We start from the raw sequence: 14,611 nt of genomic DNA, 5'->3' as shown, positions 1-14,611 counted from the left end.
GTCCTCCCCGGCCGCCCATCGGGTTCCTCGCTGCCCAGGCTCCTCCCCCAACCCGCTTCTCTCGCGCACTTGGGGCTCCCCTACCAGCTGCCTTTTTCTCTGCCCTTGATCCTCCCCCTGGCTCTGCCTCCCCCCACCGCGCCGACAGCCGCACAAAAGAGCAGAAGGAGCCCGGGCAGGCAAAGCCTTGGTCAGATGCAGGGGCCCGTAGCCCCGGGGAAAGGGGGCCAAAACTGACGCGCGCGGCGGCTGAGGAGGCAGGGGGATGGAGAGAGAGCACCAGCCGTGTCTGCAGGAAACAAAGAGGCTGGAAACAAATGCTGTAAAGAGAAATGTCTTCGAGTTTATAGCTTTATAGCCAGCCCCGTGTGCTCTGAATAGTAATCTGCTTATTCCCAAGGGGTTGTGACTAAGGGACCGATTTTCTCTTTCTACCGGGATGGCTGTCAGTTAGTTTTGCTTGTTTCATATTATTCAGTTGTTAGTTTGCGTTAGTTGTTATTTTATACTTTACCACTTTTTTTAATCTGTTTTTCATATTTGCAAAGTCCCACCCTGTCTGATAGAGTGCGCAACCTTTATTTGGCAATTTGTTTGTAGTGTGAGTCTGTAAATTCACCTCTCTATAGGATCCTTTTGTTGGTTTTGGGTTTTTTTTTTGTGTCTTATTTCTTTGGCTGAGAAGTGTTAATCTGGTTTCTGTGTGAGCACATCAGTATTCCCATAACCTTGTAGAGTCTAAGAGAAAGAGTGAGTGTGCTTTCTGCTCTTCTGCTGGATCCCATGTATCTCCAGTAAATGGTGGCCTTCCTTTAACAGCCTCCAAGCTGTTCAAAAGGTGCAAAATGCAACTTCAAATTTAAGCTTTTGTTTATAGGAACAGAAGAACTCCAGGGCTAAGGAAAAGCAAGTCCTACAGTGTTTGGTATTGTCTGTATTCATTTTAGCTCTGCTCATCTGTGATTAATATTTTATTGTAACATCACAATTCTTAGTTTAATCACAAGGTTAAAGAATATTCTGCTGAGGTTTCTACAGCAAGGTGGTAACTGCTGTCACATGTGTATGTTGCACTTTTTTGTGTATGTAAGAGCACAGATTGTTCTTTCTGAGGTTTCTTCTAGGGGTATGTATATGCATTAGTTTAGAAACTGTCAGGACTGGCAAGAGTTTAATTTATCTTCAAAATATTTGAATATATACAAGATATTAACCTGAAAGTGACTCATTATGGCCATTTTTTAATTGTCTGAAAATTTGTTGCTGTCAGGACAAGTTGGTTGGTTTTACCCTTTGAAGGGACCAGTTAAAAGCATGCTCAGCCTGGCCAGTTAAGGCTTCTTTCATTGCTTAGTAAACACTTCTTGGCATCACAGTCACAGCAATATTTCATTTTCCCAGATCTAATCTTTCCTTCTCCTCCCCAGCCTGGAAGGGGAAGGATTCTGCTGATCAGCATGGGAAGGGAAAAAACAGATGAATATGATGAATCTGACAAAATGCTTCAGGCAAAGCTTGAGCCTGGTACTTAACATACATTCAGACTTCATGTGTCTCCCCTAGGTGTGTGGGCCAGCAGGAATCTTACATACAGTGAACTTTCTTTGCCTATGTAGGGTAGAGGTGTTTATGCTTGCGGTTGCAAAGTGGTACTAAGCAGGATGATCTGAGGAAAAAAAAGTGGGGTTAAGAGGGAAAAAGGTTTGGAAGTAACTAGAGTTATTAAAGAAGCATCAAGAACAAAAAAGCAATTGTCATAATGATTCCCTCCCAAGATGAGGGTTTAGGTTTAGTTGAATGATCCACATAATACAGATTCACTCTTGAACATTTTATTTTTTATTATGATTGCTATTTTTCATGTAATCATATAAGGAGAATGAGCTTTAATTTGTTTTAATAACTGTAAACTAGATTTCTCTATGATGTTAGGTCTGTTACTGCTATGTGAAATAATGCTTATGTTAGAATTTACAAATTAGGGACTTGGTCCAGCTTCAGTTAAAAACATTGATAATAGTTTCACTGTAAGTAGGAGGGGCCCTTTTCTAAGAAATACTGGAATTGATGCAGTTTGTTTTTCCAGGATGCAGGCTTTGCGCTTTGGTTGCAGCTTCTGTCTTGGCTACAGCATTTATGAGTGTCTCTCCCATACGGTTTCTCTTGTGTTTGAACTGTATATGAATATGTGAGCTCATATTGCAGTTTCTCCTTTGGCTGTGGCACTTCCAAGTGCCACATAAAAAATCAATCTCATCTGCTTGACTACTTTTATTACACTTGCAGGAAACTCATTATCCGTGTGACCCTCGGTCTCAGTGGATCTGGGCATTATGTACAGCTCTGACTCTGAAATTAAATTATCCAATTTTTCAGAAAAGAATTGTCACAAAATGTTGAGAAAATAATAAATCTTTGAAAACTGTGCTAGTTATACTCCTGCAGCAACAGTGCAGGATTTAAAGTATGTAATCTGTATTTAACAAGGCCTGCTTTTTTATATGAAAACAAAAGCTTGTTTTGTTTTTTTCTAGACTAGTGGAGAAAATGATACATTAAGATGATATTACAGTGGGTGAACTGACTCCAGCTGATGTACATAGCAATTCTCCCTTTTGCAAAATATTTTCAATACGTAAGCTTTGCATTGAGTTTGTACCTCTTACTAATAGAGGTAGTACCTATTAACAGCAGTCCCATGGAAATCCATGGAACAACGCTCATGACCAAAGTTAGCAATCTGTGCTCTGTAGCTTGACAGTTTCTGCAAGAGCAGTTGTAGAAAATCATCTGCTAGAATAGGTCTTAATTTGTGTGCAGTTCCACAGGGTTAGCTGCTTGTTTCTCTCCTGATATTTGACAGACCCAGTACCAAAGAATCTTAAATACTTCATATGTATGAACTGATCTGACCACTCCAACACACACCCTTCCCCCCAAACACACAGTGTATTTCTATGCATAGATTCATCAGGTTACCAGAGAAATGGAAGTTATCCGGAGAACTGGCTACCCTGGATTTGGAGAAGGCTGAAGTTCTCAATGACTTCTTTGCCTCAGTCTTCACCAGCAGGTGCTTTGACCACACCCCCCAAGTCTTGGAAGGCAGACTGTGAGAATGAAGACCTTAGGCCCACTGGAGGAGAGAATCAAGTTTGAGATCATCTTAAGAACCTGAATGTACACAAGTCCATGGGACCTAATGAAATCCATCTGCGGGTCCTGAAGGAGCTGACAAATGAAGTTGCTAAGCCACTGGCCATTGTATTTGAAAAATCATGGCAGTCAGGTGAAGGTCCCAATGGCTGGAAAGAGGGAAATATAACCCACATTTTCAAGAAGAGTAATATGGAAGACCCAGGGATATGCTACTGACCAGTCAGCCTAACCTCTGTGCCTGGCAAAATCTTGGAGCACATTCTCCTGGAAGGCATGCTAAGGCACATGAAAAACAACAAGGTGCTTGGTGACAGCCAGCATGGCTTCACTAAGGGGAAATCCTGCCTGACCAATTTGGTGGCCTTCTACGATGGGGCTACAGAACTGATGGACAGGGGTAGAGCAGTTGATACCATCTACCTGGACTTGTGCAAAGCATTTGACACTATCCCACATCACAGTAGCACAGTATCAGAGTATGGTAGAGATTGGAAGGGACCTCAAAAGATCATCTAGTCCAATCCCCCTGCCGGAGCAGGAACACCTAGATAGTGTTACACAGGAATGTGTCCAGGCGGGTTTTGACTGTCTCCAGGGAAGGAGACTCCACAACCTCCCTGGGCAGCCTGTTCCAGTGTTCCGTCACCCTCACCGAGAAGAAGTTTCTTCTCAAGTTTAAGTGGAACCTCTTGTGTTCCAGTTTGTACCCATTACCCCTTGTCCTATCATTGTTTGCCACTGAGTAGAGCCTGGCTCCATCCTCGTGACACTCCCCCTTTATATATTTATAGACACTGATAAGGTCACCCCTCAGTCTCCTCTTCTCCAAACTATAGAGACCCAGCTCCCTCAGTCTTTCCTCATAAGGGAGATGTTCAACTCCCTTAATCATCTTCGTTGCCCTGCGCTGGACTCTCTCCAGCAGCTCCCTGTCCTTCTTGAACTGAGGGGCCCGGAACTGGACACAATATTCCAGATGTGGTCTCACCAGGGCAGAGTAGAGGGGAAGGAGAACCTCTCTCGACCTACTAACCACCCCCCTTCTAATACACCCCAGGATGCCATTGGCCTTCTTAGCCACAAGGGCACAGTGTTGGCTTATGGTCATCCTGTCGTCCACTAGGACCCCCAGGTCCCTCTCCCCTACACTGCTCTCTAACAGGTCGTTTCCCAACCTATACTGGAACCTGGGGTTGTTCCTGCCCAGATGCAGGACTCTACACTTTCCCTTGTTATATTTCATCAAGTTATTCCCTGCCCAACTCTCCAGCCTGTCCAGGTCTCGCTGGATGGCAGCACAGCCTTCTGGCGTGTCAGCCACTCCTCCCAGCTTAGTGTCATCAGCAAGCTTGCTGATAGTACACTCAATTCCCTCATCTAAATCGTTGATGAATATATTAAATAATACCGGTCCCAGTACTGACCCTTGAGGCACTCCACTAGTTACAGGCCTCCAACTAGAGTCAGCCCCATAGACTACAACTCTGGCTTCTCTCCTTCAGCCAATTCGCAGTCCACCTCACTACCCGATCATCCAGTCCACACTTCCTCAGTTTAGCTGTGAGGATGCTGTGGGAGACTGTGTCAAATGTTTTGCTGAAGTCAAGGTAGACCACATCCACCGCTCTGCCATCATCCATCCACCGTGTTATTTCCTCATAAAAGGCTAAGAGATTGGTCAAGCATGATTTCCCCTTGGTGAAGCCATGTTGACTGCCCCTCATAACCCTCTTATCCTTGATATGCCTTAAGATGGCACCAAGGATAAGGTGTTCCATCACTTTCCCAGGGATGGAGGTGAGGCTGACCGGTCTATAGTTACCCGGGTCCTCCTTCTTGCCCTTTTTGAAGACTGGAGTGACATTTGCTTTCCTCCAGTCCTCAGGCACCTCTCCCGTTTCCCAAGACTTGGTAAAGATGATGGAGAGTGGTCTAGCAATGACTTCCGCCAGTTCCCTCAGCACCCGCGGGTGCATCCCATCTGGACCCATGGATTTATGGATGTCCAGATTGCTCAACTGATCTCTAACCCATTCCTCATCGACTAAGGCAAACCGCTCCGTTGACCTGACTTCATCTAAGGTCTCAGGGGTACAGGGCTCTTCAGGACTGCCTGCAGCAGAGTAGACAGAGACAAAGAAGGCATTCAGTAACTCTTGCCATCTCTGTATCTTCTGTCACCAGGGCACCAATCCCGTTCATCAGTGGGCCTACATTGCCTCTGGTGTTAGTTTTGTCTGCCATGTATTTGAAAAAGCTCTTTTTGCTGTCCTTGACCCTTCTCACCAGGTTTAATTCTAAGGATGCCTTAGTCCTCCTAGCTGCCTTCCTACATCCTCTAGCAGCAGCCTTATATTCCTCCCAAGTGGCCAGCCCCTCCTTCCATGACCTGTAAACTCTCCTCTTCCACTTGAGCATACCCAGCAATTCCCTATTTAGCCACGCAGGTCTCTTGGCCCTCTTCCTTGACTTCCTACGTGTCGGGATGCTCCAATCTTGAGCACGGAAAAAGCAATCCTTGAATGTCAACCAACTATCTTGGGCCCCTTTACCTTCAAGCAGCCTTGCCCATGGGATTTCCCCTAGCAATTGCTTGAAAAGGCCAAAGTTTGCCCTGCTAAAGTCCAGGGTTGCAATTCTACTTGGTATTCTACTGGTCCTACCACACAAGATCCTGAATTCCACCATCTCGTGGTCGCTGCAACCAAGGCAGCCCTCAACCCTTACTGCTTCAACTAGATCCTCCTTGTTAGTGAGGATGAGATCCAGCAGCGCTCCTCTCCTGGTCGGCTCATCCACCATTTGCAGGAGGAAGTTATCCATACACTGGAGGAACCTCCTGGACTGCGGCTGGGTTGCCGAGTGATCCTTCCAGCAAACATCAGGGAAGTTAAAATCCCCCACGACGACCACGGCCTGTGACTGTGAGGCCGCTCTCAGCTGCCTATAGAAGGCCTCGTCAACTTCCTCACCCTGATCTGGTGGTCTGTAACAGACACCCACAACAGTATCCCCCGTCTCTAAATTGGAGAGACATCAATTTGATAGGTGGACCACTCAGTGGATAAAGAACTGGCTGGATGGCTGCACACAAAGAGTTGTGGTCAATGGCTCAATGTCCGGCTGGAGACCAGTAACGAGTGGTGTCCCTTAGGGATAAGTGTTGGGACCGGTCTTGTTCAACATCTTTGTCGGTGACATGGACAGTGGGATTGAGTGTGCCCTCAGCAAGTTTGCCAATAACACCAAGCTGTGTGGTTTGGTTGATAGCTGGAGGGAAGGAATGCCATCCAGAGGGACCTCGACACGCTTGTGAAATGGGCTGATGACAACCACATGAAGTTTAATCATACCAAGTACAAGGTCCTACACCTGGGTCGGAGCAATCCCAGGCACAGCTGCAGGTTGGGCAGAGAAGAGATTCAGAGCAGCCCTGCGGAGAAGGCCTTGGGGGTGTTGGTTGATGAAAAAATGAACATGAGGAAGCAGTGTACGCTCACAGCCCAGAAAGCCAACCGTATCCTGGGCTGCATCAAAAGGAATGTGACCAGCAGGTCGAAGGAGGTGATGCTGCCCCTCTGCTCTCGTGAGACCGCACTTGGAGTATTGTGTACAGTTCTAGTGTCCTCAACATAAAAAGGACATGGGACTGTTGGAACAAGTCCAGAGGAGGGCCACGAGGATGATCGGGGGACTGGAGCACCTCCAGTATGAAGATTGGCTGAGAAAGTTGGGGCTGTTCAGCCTGGAGAAGAGAAGGCTGCATGGAGACCTCATAGCAGCCTTCCAGTATCTGAAGGGCACTTACAAGAATGCTGGAGAGGGCCTCTTCTTTAGGGATTGTAGTGAGGGGAACGGGTTCAAACTTAAACAGAAGAAGTTTAGATTGGATAAAAGGAAGAAACTCTTTACTGTGAGGGTGGTGAGGCACTGGAATGGGTTGCCTGAGGAAGTTGTGAGTGCTCCATCCCTGGCGGTGTTCAAGGCCAGGCTGGACGGAGTCTTGCGTGCCATGGTATAATGTGTGGTGTCCTTGCCCATGGCAGCAGTTTTGGAACTAGACAGTCTTAATGTCCTTTCCAACCCAAACTATTCTATGATTCTATGATACAGCAGCAGTATGGGGTATTCGTGTATGCAAAGCTTAAAAGGAAACTTACACAAAATCTTCCTTTATCCTAATAGTTTTCTAAAAGCACTTGGTAGTTCTCTCCTGTTGCTGGCTCTGCTTTTGCATGAATTGTGTGAGGGTACAGGTTATCAGAGGACTAATTTTCAATAAATAGTTCTTGTGAGTAGGTGAGGGTGTCTGATGTGCGAGTTTTACATGCAATAATAGTAGTCCTGCATTTCAAAAACATTTAAAACCAAGCGTCTAAAAATCAGCTGGAGAATCAGTCTAATTCTCTTTTAAATCAGTAGCAAAATTCACTGATTAGCCTCTTCCTGTGCTCAGTAAAGCTGCTTACATTTATTTTTGAGTAGCTCATGTAGTATGCTTTCAGCATAGGTTTTAGGAAAGCTGAGCACTTCCAGCTGTTGGTGGAATGCAGTTAAAATACTACAGACAAGTAAAGGCCTGGGTCAGTCCCATCTTACTGCCAGTGACAGTCCTTTCTCCTGCATTCCCTCCTGACCAGGTCAGAGCCAAACAGCAATGTAGATGTGACTGATCAGAGCAAGGGTTGACTTCAGACAATGCGATAGATGAGAAATTCCCCCAAGAAATAAGTACAAGGCAGAGAGAATGTAACCAAACAGCCAGGCACAATACACTGTAATGAAATTATTTTCAGACTATCTGTCTAATGATTTCTTACTGTTCTTTCTTCACAAAATCAAGTATGCTGGGGCCAGTAGATCAGCCACTGGAATCTGTGGAAAAACTTAAGGCACATTGACCTAGTGGGACCAAGTAAGATATAACAGCACCAGACACAGGCTGAAACCAGGACTAGAAGGATAGGATGCAAGACTTCACAAAAAGGATATTTCCATGTGCAAAATGGGCCAAAGAATGGGTGCTGTAATGAGTCAATGTATTTAGGATATAAGTCAGCGCTCTGATAAAATATTTTTATTCATTAATCTCATTCTTCTTAACAAACATGGACAGCAGAGATTTGAAATTCTGCCAAGTATGGCTCAAAATTAATTTGGGTTTGTGCTTATATGGAAGAGAATAGGCCTTTTGTCTGCAATTATATAAGATGCAATATATATAAGCTCCATAGGGTGACCCTGCATTACGCAGGATGTAACTGAACAGCCTGTAATTGATGAATTTTCCATTACCACATAACACAGTGGGTACAGTAATGAGATCATAGAAAAATCTTTTTTAAAGTGTTATGTACTTTCTTGTACAACACGCTGAGTTTATATTATAAGGCAATCAGAAACCCAATTTCCTGGAACAAGGCAATAAGAGACTTGATTTCCTCAAACAATTCAATACATCAGTACACATGTGCCTAACAATGGATTATGCAGACATGATGAAATAATTGCACTTAAAACTGAAAGGCAAACTGAATCCTGCAAAACTGGTGATCACTTGTTTAATGTAGTGAGTGGAAAAAAGTGCTGTTTCAACTAGGACAGGTTTGACATATCCAGAGTAAGTATTTATGATTTTAAAACTATCACAGTTTTGAACAGAAAAAAAAAAGAAAAAAAGAAAAAAAAAGGATTTTTGAGTAACAATGAAATGTGGAAATACTGGTTTGAAGAACTTAAAAAATAGCACTGCATTTGGTGAAGGCTTTAATTCTGCAAATATGTATCCTCATTTTTAGTGTGTACACATGTATGTACTGTGATGTCTCCATGTATAAAGTCGGTTATGTGAGTACTGTTGTGTAAAACTTCGGAGGACTGGAGACATGATGTGTTCATGCTGTTGCTACTATTTCAGCAACACCCAGGAACATACAACCAGTACAACATAGCGACTTGCTGGAGCAGTTGCAACATGATTGTGTTTGAGGCTGTGTTTTTTATTGTTTCCAGGAGTAACCTCCAAGCACTTCATGTTTTTCTCCCAGAAGGACCATTGAGCAGATCTCAAGTGTGCGATGTGCCATGTGGCTGAGTAGTGAGTGAGACTCAAGTCTGAGAGTAGGGCTGCCCCAGCATGTGTAAATACAGCAGAGGTGTTGCGTTATTTCCTGATACATCGAATAGAAAGGAAATGTGGCATCATGTATGCTGCTGTCTGTTAACTAGGTGAAAGGGGAGTCTGTATAGCCGTTCTATAAATAAGTGTGTTTAAAGAGGCAAGAATATGCCAGAGAGGATATTTTGACTTAATGGAATGAAAAATGGTATTTGTTAGCATACAGTCTTAACCAAGTTTTGCTAAGAAATGCTCAGAACTTCATTTCCAAACCTGACTACCCTGGATATGTGTGAGTTTTGGTACTTGATTCATTGAGTCTGTCCTTTAAGGGAAGCTCTGTATGTGATTCATTCTGTGCTCATGCTGGAGAAACAACCCACTCCAAATAAAAAAAAAAAAATCAATGGGCAGGCTACACCTATGTGAAAACATTAAACATTTATGGGAATATTTAGTATTTTGGTTTAGATCTAAGAGAGAAAAGGTGGAAAAAAAGTTACGTCATCTTCATCGTGAAACGTACATTTTGGACTCTTCTTCATGTAGAAAGCGGCCTTTACAAATCAGTCAACATTAGGTACGTCTGCCACAGAGCAGGATGAAGTCTTACTTATGCAGAGCATCCACTGTCAATGAGGCCAACTGGTTCACAAAGTGGAGATACATGACCTTCTACAATTTCTTCTGACATTCATGGTGTAGAAGGTTTCCTGGGGTAAACAAAGCTTTATAAATGCAGTTGTTCAACTAAGTTCTTCTCTCACAAGTAGTTCTCTTCCAGTTATTTATGACTGGAACACTAGCAGGGGTCTTCTCTTTGTTCAGAGTTAATCTTCTGACAGCATTTCTTATTAGTACCTGTTTCAGCATTTTGCATTTCATTATTGTGAAGTGTAAGTGCAGTGAAAATCACAAGCCACAGAAAGATAAATAAAGCAAGGTTGCTTTGTGCTCTCATCTTCCATCTAAGCCAAGCATCACGTACCCACTAGCAGCTATTAACCAGGCATTTCTAATATTTCCTGCAGGGATTTTTCAGTGTCCTGCACCAAATCCAACAGCAATGTACATACAATGTGTAAGAAAGACTTTTTTTCCTAGAATTTCAGAGGGATATAGGGATTACTTTAGTGTTGAGCTACATACATGCAATGGCCTTTCAAGTGTTTGATTTATTTTCATTTGCAGAAGACTTACTGGGAATGAGAAAGGATAAAGTGAGGTACAGCTGTATTTTTACAGTTATGCAAAATGCAAAGAACATATTACACAATTATTAAAATGTAACTATATCCTATTAGAACATGTAAAATAAGTATACAAAGAGGAAAAAGAAGATACCTGTTGGAGCAGGAATAATTTTGTCCATGAAGCCATATTTAATGTATTATAGACTTTGAATTTCTAAATGTTTTTCTTCTTGAAAAGCAGCAAGTACCTCAGATGAACACAAATCTTACCATGAGGGCATTTGGCCTAGAGACTGAAATGCAAAGCAAGACATGTTCCTTCTTTCATCCTTCCCCTCCTGTATATGTATAAAACTGTAATCCATGGCAGGGGGGTTGGAACTAGATGATCTTAAGATCCTTTCCAACCCTAACTATTCTATGATTCTATACGTTTTATTTATTTAACAAAATATTTTGGAGAGAACCCATTTTAAACAAAAAAAAAACCCACCTGGTTTATATACCTGTAATTTCTCCATATGCTTGTGCAGTGCACTCTTAAAATATAACTCAATAGATATGACTTTTAAGAATTTAAAAGTCCTATTAATATAAAAAATACTGCTTTCTTTTTTTTAAAATTACATATTACCATGTTTCAATACACATTTTCTCAAAGAAGCACAGAAGAATAAAATGTAATTCCTCTGTCACTGTTGTTTAGGTTTGTTCATCTCAAAGTGATGGAGTAACTGACAATGTAAATAATTTCACATATGTTTTACATCTATTATTTTTAATCTGTTCACAGACTTAAAAGATTTCACTGTATACAACTTGGGAAGTTTATTGTATATGCAGTTGAAAACAATGTCTTACAAAGAACAAAAAACAAATAGGATTTTGCCACTTCTATTTTTCATTCACAATTTTCTATCAAGATTAAAAAAGGGGTCCTAAACAACTGTAGATATATTCATAGAATCATAGAACAGTTAGGGTTGGACCTTAAGATGACCTTAAGATCATCTAGTTCCAACCCCCCTGGCCATGGGCAGGGACACCTCATTCTAAACCATGTCACCCAAGGCTCTGTCCAGCCCGGCCTTGAACATTGCCAGGGATGGAGCATTCACAGCTTCCTTGGGCAACCCGTTCCAGTGCCTCACCACCAGTAAAGAACTTCCTCCTTATATCCAATCTAAACTTCGCATTTAAGTTTTACCCCATTACCTTCATTTGCCATGTCCTTTCTGCTAAGTTTTGCATACTCTTGACTCACGACTGAAATAGGTGTTTTGTCAATATTACCCAAATTTAGTCCTATTTGATCCTTAAAAAAAAACCAAACCAACTTAATTTTGCTGGATAATACAAGTAAAATTTGAAATGCCTTTTTTTTTCCTTAAATGAGAGAAATAATGAAAGCTGCATTCTCTTATCATTAGTAATAGTTTTGGAGTTTCAGAGGAACACATACTCTTAATGAAGAGCAAGCTAAAAAATAGGTGTGAAATTTTACCCTTTTTTTTGTTTTATAAATATTTTATACTGCTATAAATAATTAAAGTGGCATAGAATATCTGCTTATTACATTCAGAGACAAGTACTTGAAGTTGGAAGTAGATACAAGTATGCTGGAGAACAGGACTGGAATTCAAAATTATCCCAACAACAGAAATAATTAAAAAGATTGAATGCACGTTAATAGAGAGAAGTGAAAGGTAATGTACTCGGGAATAATCAGTTAAATAGTAACAGGATGAGAAAACAATTGGCTTCATAAATCTGAAGGAAAACATCTGGTAATGGATCAGAGTTGAAGGCTGTTCAACGAAGTCATTAGTTGCAAAAAAAAGGGAAAGCTGCACTGAGATCCCTGACGAGGTTGGTAGCCTTACAGCACATACTGCATCACATTTATATTTCACACAGCGCTAGTAAAGGCTTCATTTGCAGTTGAATGCCTAGTTTGGGAATAGCCATTCAGAGAAAGAGTTGACTCATAAGACAGATTCAAAGAGGTAGAAGGATCAGAAGTGCAAAACAGCAAGGTGAAAAGGAAGGCAACAGCAGTCTTCCCAAGCAGTAGGGTCTGCTGCAGAGGAGAAGCAAATAAACTCCTGCAGGCTCATGGCAAACAGTATGAAATGCATTTCTTTTGCTGTCCATATGGAGTAGAGGCTGTAATTTCCAGCAACAAATATTTATACTGGAGACTAGGAAAAAAATTCTCAATGCAAGTGCCATGAAGCTCCAGTATGGATTGCCCAGGGAGGCTGATACATTTCCAGTACTAAGTACTTGTACGTTTGACACCACATCAGAGATGACTTTAGAATGTGAGGCTGGATTAGAGGATTCTATTTTCTGATGATTCCATGGTAAGATAAAAGCCACAGAAAATTGTGATGTAATCAAAACAGTGATCAAGTATCAGTGATCAAACCCAAACCAAAATAGTTTGGATTATGGAACAGTATATGTGCATGAGTAACTCTTGACTCCAGACTGACAGAATCTGGCCAGATATTTATCTCAACAGAAAAAACTTGACTACAGACTGCATAGAAGGCTCAGAGAGCCAAACTCACAGCATACAGAAAGAAAGGCAAAGTGCATTCTGCAAAAATACAAACTTTTTATTGGCAAACAGCGTGTGTTTATACTGTAACAGCTTTCGTAGCCATCAGTGTTTGTAAAGATTAGCTCATCTAAGCAACCAGTTCTAAAAACAGAGTGCAGGCTCACATAAACTTGATCGTATTGCGTCCAGGAGGAAGTGATTTTGTTACTGTGCAGAGATTTCTGCTGCATTCATTACAGCCAACAATATGAAAGAAGCATGCAGTAGTATGAGATAGCATTTCTTGTTCCACAACATTTCCATAGATAGGACAGTATAACTAGTAATCCATTCCCCAATGAGATTTTAAAAAAAATCACCTCTTGGTATTTTTGGTTTTTAACGTTTAAAAGCTTTATCATTTTTCTAAGATGCTCTGTCTCTGAGAAATGTGAGTAGCTAGAAACAGTTTTTCTGCCTTAGTCTTCCCTACTCTAATTTCTTTTTCTTCACGGGTCTTCCTCAGTTTTAAGTTTGATCTGCATAATGCCATTGACATATATATCATATATTAAATAAAAAACAGTAACAGCTTCTATCATGAAAGCGTGATGGTACCTGGCACTAAAGATACCACCAGAGGCATACCACACTCCATTAACAGAGCGCCAAATGTCACTTTTCAGCTCTTGTCCACATCTTTGGCCTGACAATTACAGGAAATTACAATTCTCAGTCTATTTCAGGAGTGCAAGTATTAGCATTAATTGTAACTGTTTCTTTATTCTTTTGTTAAGTTTCCTTTTGTGAGATACTAGGAACTGAAGTTTCTTGCACAACTTTTGAACCTAGACTGCAGGCCTTTACTTCAGTCATCATTCTTGTATGAATAGCTGCCAGGATAAAAATCAGTATGCAATATAAATTTATACATTCAAAGACATAAGAGGGGAGAAGGGAGGAAGTGGGACAGAAACCAAAACTCAGATGAAAAATGCTTTGAAGATTTTGCTAAACTCCCTCAAGCGGGAACATGAAACAACCAGACAGACGGAGACAAAACATAAAGATTAACCTACCAACTACACTGGATATTGAAATTGGATATAAACAATGTACTGTGCAAGAGACGTGTAGGAGAAGCAGCATTCTGCCCTCAGGAGAGGATGACAAAGAAAAACCAGCTACATGTAAAACTAAGATATGGCCTCCAACATACATCAAACTGCAGTAACTGTCACAACTGTGAAATACCCTGGAGACTAAACTGCTGAAAAGAGCTCCCTGAAGATTTTTAGAGCTGTTTGCCTGGAGTTAGTAATAAAACTTAAACTGCAATGGCCGAGTGAACATAAATTTAACATTTATACTTGAAAAAAACACCTAAATTATGTTAAAACAGGCAAGCAGTCTGCTCAGCCACTCCTTAAGAGTCTGGACATGGGACTCCCACCAGTCTGGAAGCTAGTACCTCATGCCTTACCATCGGTTTATCTGTAGGTCAGAGCTATCCTGGTGTGAGCTCGCCCGCCACATCGCACGCAGGTCGCGCCCAAGCACGACGAGCCGTCGCTGTGAAGGAGAACTCCGTCT

The sequence above is a fragment of the Pezoporus flaviventris genome, unplaced genomic scaffold (assembly GCF_033815535.1).
Source record: "Pezoporus flaviventris isolate CSIRO_AGI_PZ_B2104156 unplaced genomic scaffold, CSIRO_AGI_Pfla_v1 ptg000002l, whole genome shotgun sequence".
NCBI classification, from domain to species: domain Eukaryota; kingdom Metazoa; phylum Chordata; class Aves; order Psittaciformes; family Psittacidae; genus Pezoporus; species Pezoporus flaviventris.
This window is presented reverse-complemented; position numbering follows the sequence as displayed.